A 6854-nucleotide genomic window follows, 5' to 3' on the forward strand; every position below is an offset into this window, starting at 1 on the left:
TGCATCCATGGTGTTGAAATCTAAACTTCAAGATATAAGAAATGCTTTACTGATTGATGTAAAGAATGCATTGGACATAGTAGTTGAGAGATTTATTGATGTTATATCTCGGTCATATACCATGCTCAAGGATTTATTTGTCCCGGTAGATAATTATTCATTATTGTTTTTAAAAAAAACATTGGTTCATAAGGTTCATGAGTCAAAGACTAAATGTTTGGACTTGACTAAAAGATTGGATAATGCCTTAGATGCTAAAAGGAAAAGTGATGAATATGTTACTTCATCATTGCAACAAAAAGATTGGTGACAAGGATACTATGATTAATGAAGTTCTTCACGAGGTGAATATAGAGTTGAAGGGGATGGAACACGATTCTTCTTTGGGATTTAGTGGTGATCAATCAATTATTGAGGTGCCTTCTTGTACAACCATTATACCTTATATACCTAGCTACGGTCCTAGGTTATGTACTTTGAGTATCTTAGAGGGGCTCTACTAGGATTACTTATACAACTGCACTAGAGGGCTTTGAGTATAAGTAATCCATTTATGAGCATCATTGAGGATCTCTTAGTCTAATAATAAATCAGTCTCAACAAAAAGCATCTTAGAAATGTGGTTTTTTTGTCCTAGATCCATGTATAAAAATTAATGCCATCTATGAAATTTATCAACTATAGTAATAAAATTTGTTTCAATCAATTCTACTCATAGTCATAACATTTAAAGAAAACATCCTATGCTCAATTTAAGGGATTCTTCTTCTATAGCAATACTTTTGGGTTCATTTTGATGAAGTACCATAATGACCATTAGCTAGGGTATCATTTTCTTTTAGTCCTTCCATTGACTAGTTGGCATGATTACTAATTTGTTATGCCTATAAAGTTAATACAAAAACAATGAATTATGCATATCACAATTAGTTCCCCTACTTGGACATTATGAAGGATATGACCAATTTTAAGCCATCTTAAAGAGTCACCAATGTACGTGGCCCATGGCAAAGCACATTGCATACCATTATCGATAAGTCTATTATCATGCATCTTAAATCTCCTAATTAGACTTTATAAAGTGTATGACTAATTTTTAGCCCTTTTAAGGAGTCGATGTAATGGTGCCCATAAAAAAAGCAAAGTGCATACCATCACCATAATCATGGATATGTTATCGTTCCAATATATACACACACATGTGGACTACATCTTGAGTAGACAATAGCTATCCATTTGAGTAGACATACATCTCCATAATGCTATCCATTTGAGTATACATCTCTTTCTCTTTCTCTCCCTCTCCCTCTCTTTCTCTCGCATTTCCTCTCCCTCTCACAATATATCCTAACACTCTCCAAAAGCAAAAGGGAGAGGGAGAGAGAGAATGCACTCTCCCTCCCTCTCCCTCTCCCTCTCTTTCTCTCTCATTTCCTCTCCTAAGCAAGCAAAAGAGAAAGTGATTTAAACCTTAAACAAGCAAAAGGGAGAGGGAGAGAGAGAATGCACTCTCCCTCCCTCTACCTCTCTCTCCCTCTCCCTCTCTCTCTCTCTTATTTCCTCTCCTAAACAAGCAAAAGAGAAAGTGATTTAAACCTTAAACAAGAAAAAGGGAGAGGGAGAGAGAGAATGCACTCTCCCTCCCTCTCTCTCTCCCTCTCCCTCTCTCATTTCCTCCCCCTTCCTATCCTTCTCCCTCTCTTTCTCTTTCTCTCCCTCTCTCTCCCTCTCCCTCTCTTTCTCTCTCATTTCCTCTCCTAAACAAGCAAAAGAGAAAGTGATTTAAACCTCAAACAAGCAAAAGAAGAAGAGAGGGAGACTCACCGATGAGATATGGCGAGTGTGGGGCGGCTCCTCTTTGCGATGAAGGCTCCTCCTCTCCTTCGCAAACAACGGTGGCGGCAGTGGCGACGGCAAGTCTTCTTTCTCTCCTTCTCTCACGACGGTTGCTCTCTCCCTTGCTCTCACTCTCAAAACACAAAACGCGAAAACACGAAATAAAGCTGCGCTCGGTTTTGGCCCGCTTTTTTCCCTGTGGACCGTCGCTTAGCGACGCCAATACCCGCCGTCGCTAATCGCCATCGCTACCAACTCAATTCCCTGTAGTGATTTAAGCTGTAAAATTAGCCACTTTAAAAATTAGAGAATAGTGAGTATTTAGTCATGATTGTAATTGCATGATGTGATAAGTAGCATAACAAACCCCCCCTCCCTCTATGTCTCTTTGCACATATACAATTATAAGAAGTCCAATTGTAGCATGGTGAAAGAGTATTATTTTTACTCTTGGTGTGAAACTTGGCCTCTTAGTAGTTTCCACACACATTACCATTTTTACACTCACACTTATAGCATGGGTTATTAGGCCTGGTCAAACCAAATAACTGCTTCAATGAGTTCTTCTACCTATTTAATTGACCTCTAGCCCCAAATGTTTTTAACAACCTCATCCTTGGATGGAAGTTTTGGCCATCTCTCAAATGAATTCTATATAAGCCTAGAGATACTTTTTGTGATGTGCCCACTTCTAGTTGTAACTGTCACCTCTTTAATAGGGATTTCCATTTCAAAAATACACATCATGTGGGTACCTTCTTTGACTTAAAAATTATCATGGATAGGAATCTTAGACTTGTCATCTCTAAAGGTTTAAATCATATTCTCTCTAGAAACTATAATGTAACAGTGTCATGCCGCTACGCGCAATGTGAAAAACTCTAGAGTGCAGCTTCGATCTAGAGAGTGAATGCCATTAATGTCAGTGTTCATAGTGTGGATGGTCCAAAACTACTAGATGTTTGGACAAGTTTAGCCAAATTTTGATATTTTAGATATTATCTCTTGTAAAAATCCAAAAACTTTAGATAACTTCTAAAATAGGATGACATGTAAAAGAAAGCATGTAGCTTTCAACAATTTTGGGAGGATTTTATATAAAAAGAAGGATTGGCGAAATTGCGCGATGCACGATCGCAGTTTTCAGGCAGTGAATAGCACTTCAAAGTGGGAGATGAAGGAGTGATCTCGCAGAATTCTAGCTAGGTGTGCTAGTATTTTACCCCCCTTTTGGAGCCAATGGAAGCATCATATTGGTGATTTGAGCAGTATAGAGAAAGGTATTATTTTATGTACGTTTTTTCCTACAAGAGATTTATCTTCTCATAATGCAGAAATAAATTGATAGGCTTCACCTCTGTGAGTATTCTTCTACATCTTCTATTTATTTGAACCCCTTCACTTCCATCTACTCTCCCAGAATCTCCCTTCACCCTGTTGTCTCTTACCCCTATGATAGACTTTCGACCCCAAATGCTATGACAGTGATGAACCCGACGTGAAAGTTGGCAGTAGAGGTGTGTAAAGATGGGGGATTCTACAAGTTCAAGTGGTGGTGATGCTTTAACAGATGATTGATTTATTGTAGCAACAACAAAAACAACAACAATTGTTGTTACAATAGCAGATGCAAACTCGACAGGAAGCAGAAAGAATTGATTCCTTAGCTGTGAGTGCATTGCATGCACTGGGACACGAATTCAAGTAGTTTAAAGGTCAAAATGTTTTGGCCTTCATCCGGTTGTATGAAGAAAGATGTTGTTTCATGGGGTACTGCATTATGCATGGAGTCAATATTTCTCCCGTTTGGCCATGTATGCATTGCATGATTGAATTGACGAGTTACATAGAAGAGATGCTGATTGGGCAGGTTTTAAGAAAGCTTTGAGAGAAGAGTTTTTATTGGAAGATGCAGGATTGGTAACTAAGAAGACATTTATAGATTGGATTGAAAATCCCAATAAAGGGTTGGCTGCTATAGCTTTGCTCCTGTGAATTTGAAAGTCGGTATGCACAGTTGGATGCCGATGAAAAGGAATCATTGGAGAGTCAGAAAATTGAATCGTTTCTGAAGGTTGTAGATCCTGTCTTTCAGGAGAAGCTGGCCGATTGTTTAGAAGACGCCTCTTCTGAAACATGGCTGAAATTAGATTGGGTGATGTAATTCAGGCAATGCATATGTTGGTAAAGAGAGAGTGGATGAAATTAAGATGGGGGACATGCACCACACCTACCAGTGCTGCTCAGAAGGGGGTTGAAATTGTAGCCAAGGCGCCTGTAGCTATGACAAAACAACAAACTATACATGTTGGTCTGGCTCTTAAAGGTGATGCTTTGGATGAATTAATCAAAGACATGCATGATTTGAGGCTGAATTTGACAGAAATCTATGCAAAGCTTGAAAATTTGGATATCAAGGTAGAAGAGAAGGCTCGAGCAACAACCAAAGACCGTACAAAGAAGGATACACGAGGAGATGCATTTGATGTGACAGTTTATAGCATGAAAAGCGAGACTTATAGTCGTGAAGCAAAAGCAAAAAGATTAGTTTTTTTGAAAGATAGTAAAATACATGCAATAGAAACTGGTCTTCCAATTAGAGCCAAATTTTGGAAATGGTGGCATGCAAAAGAGGTTAGAAGATATGGATACAATGATAGTATTTTTTGCCATAGATGCAGCCACATATGGGTTGAGAATTGAAAGGACTAATAAAGCTTGTAAAGGAGGCATGGATGAGTCAAAATCTTGTTTTTGGATGCAAGCATTAGATTGCATGGAAAAAAGAAAAACAATTAAGTGTGAATTGACTAATGCAAGTTAGAGTATACAAGGGAGAACAGGATGGAGTGGAATAGAGTGGAATTCACACTTGGCGAAGTTCTTAGAATCACGAAGCATGAATTTCATGATGCAATCATTAATATGTTGAAACGAAAAAGATAGTGTGATGGTGAAGTTCTTGGAATCATGAAGCATGAATTTCATGATGCAATCATTGATATGCTGAAACGAAAAAGATAGTTTGATGGGGAATTTTTACAAGCATTGATGCAAGTTGACAAAGACATAGAGAAACATCTTCAGAGGGAATATGATGATGCATGTAATGCTGTTTTGGAACATGCTAATGCTTAAAATGGGCTAAATGGGAGTATAGATAGCAATCTTGTGGCTAAAAATGGTATTATGGATAGCATTAAGCATGGATAGAAGGCTATGTATAATAGGGATATCCATCAATAAGCACATGAAGATGAAGATGCTTATTTTATTCCAAGAAGTCATTATTTATGAACGCATTGGGCTTGTCCTACAACACAGACAATTGTTAAAGTGGGAGAAAGAGAGACACCTTGCATAGCTCTCTTGGATCATGATTTCGAAATCAATGTTATGGCACACAGCTTGTATGAGAATGGAGGTTGGTCGATTGATATAGATCCAGGATGGCACATGCGAGCAACAAACAATTCATCAAGGGATCTTTATGCGGCTTGTCCGAATGTACCCATCACTATTGGAGATGTTAGAGATGAATATCATTTTTTTGTACAGGATTCATGTAGTTATTCGGTGATTTTTGGGAAGCCCTATATTTTAGAATCAAGGCTAGAAAAAAAAAGCCTTGGATGATGGTTCTTCATATGCTCGGGTTCGGAGTAAAGACAATACAAAGGTAGTACAATTTCTCATTGTTTGTGTGAATCATCCCTGCAATCAAAATAGGCTGCAAAATAATCTTATGGAACCTAATGCACAAGAGTTTAAGGATTTTTAGACATCACTAATGTAAGTGGAGGCTATGGCACTGTCTCTAGGAAGATAATTATGCCTCCAAGAAAGGGGAAAACTGTGTTTGTGTCGAGATTGAGGAATGGACATCATGTAGTCTTGGCAGTTTTAAGAATATTTCTGCCATGTGTAGGGCTGAAAAGAAATATGTAGGATGGGTTGAAAAAAAATTGAAGACATATGGTTTGATGGTTGCAAACTGAAGGTATTTTAGGGTTGGTTGATATTGATACAATGGCTAAAATTTCTACAACAATTAATGCTAAAAACATGGCAAAAAAATAGGTTATTTGTGTTGACACTTTAGAGATGTATGAAGTCATTAAAGAGTTTGTTGAGCATGAATATTATGGGCTACAAAACAAGGTTGAAGCAAGGGTGGATAGAAAGTACAAAATTGTTGCAAAGAAGGTTAAGCTTGTGGCTTTGTCTTTACCATCTGCTGAAATTGATGGGTTGGCTGAAAAAGTGATTCAACAACCTAGTTTACGGGATCCACATGGAGTAGGATATAAATTTACCATTGAAACTTTACAAAAGTTGAAAATTGGTGATACAAGCTTTCTTTTACCTAATAAAAAGAGCTTTTTTCTTGCAGATGTTGGCAAGGCATGGAAAAGCATTTGCGTTTAAGCCATATGAAATTGGATGTGTTGATCTGACCATAGTTGCACCTATGGTGATCTTTACAGTACCTCATGTGCCATGGAATTTAAAGCCTATTCTAGTATCTCAGGCATATTTGCCTAAGTTGTTGGAGCTTTTGAACGAGAAGATTAGGATGCGGATTTTGGAGCCCTCTTCGGCTCCATATTGGAATCGGTGATTTACTATTCCAAAGAAGAATGGTTCTTTGAGGTTTATACAGGATTTGCAACCAGTTAATAAAGTCACCATAAGGAATGTTGGATCAGGTCCGATAGTGGATGAATTTGCAGAAGCATTTGTAAGAAAAAGGCAATTTGCTCTATGGGTGATTTATATTCAGGATATGATCAGTTCCAGCTTGCATTAGAAAGCCGGTTTATCACTACCATGAAGATACCACTTGGATTGGTTAGGATGTGTATGCTTCCAGAGGGAGCAACGAATTTAGTAGCACATATGATGAATGCTATGCATAAAGTTTTGAGGGAGTATATTCCTCAGCTGACTTTACCCTTTCTTGATGATATGCCAATAAAAGGGTGTGATATCCATGAGAAAAATGAAGAGCTGAATGA

Source organism: Lygodium microphyllum, chromosome 1 (assembly GCF_053477565.2).
Source record: "Lygodium microphyllum isolate KBCC chromosome 1, Lygodium_microphyllum_v1.1.10, whole genome shotgun sequence".
Classification (NCBI taxonomy): Eukaryota; Viridiplantae; Streptophyta; class Polypodiopsida; order Schizaeales; family Lygodiaceae; genus Lygodium; species Lygodium microphyllum.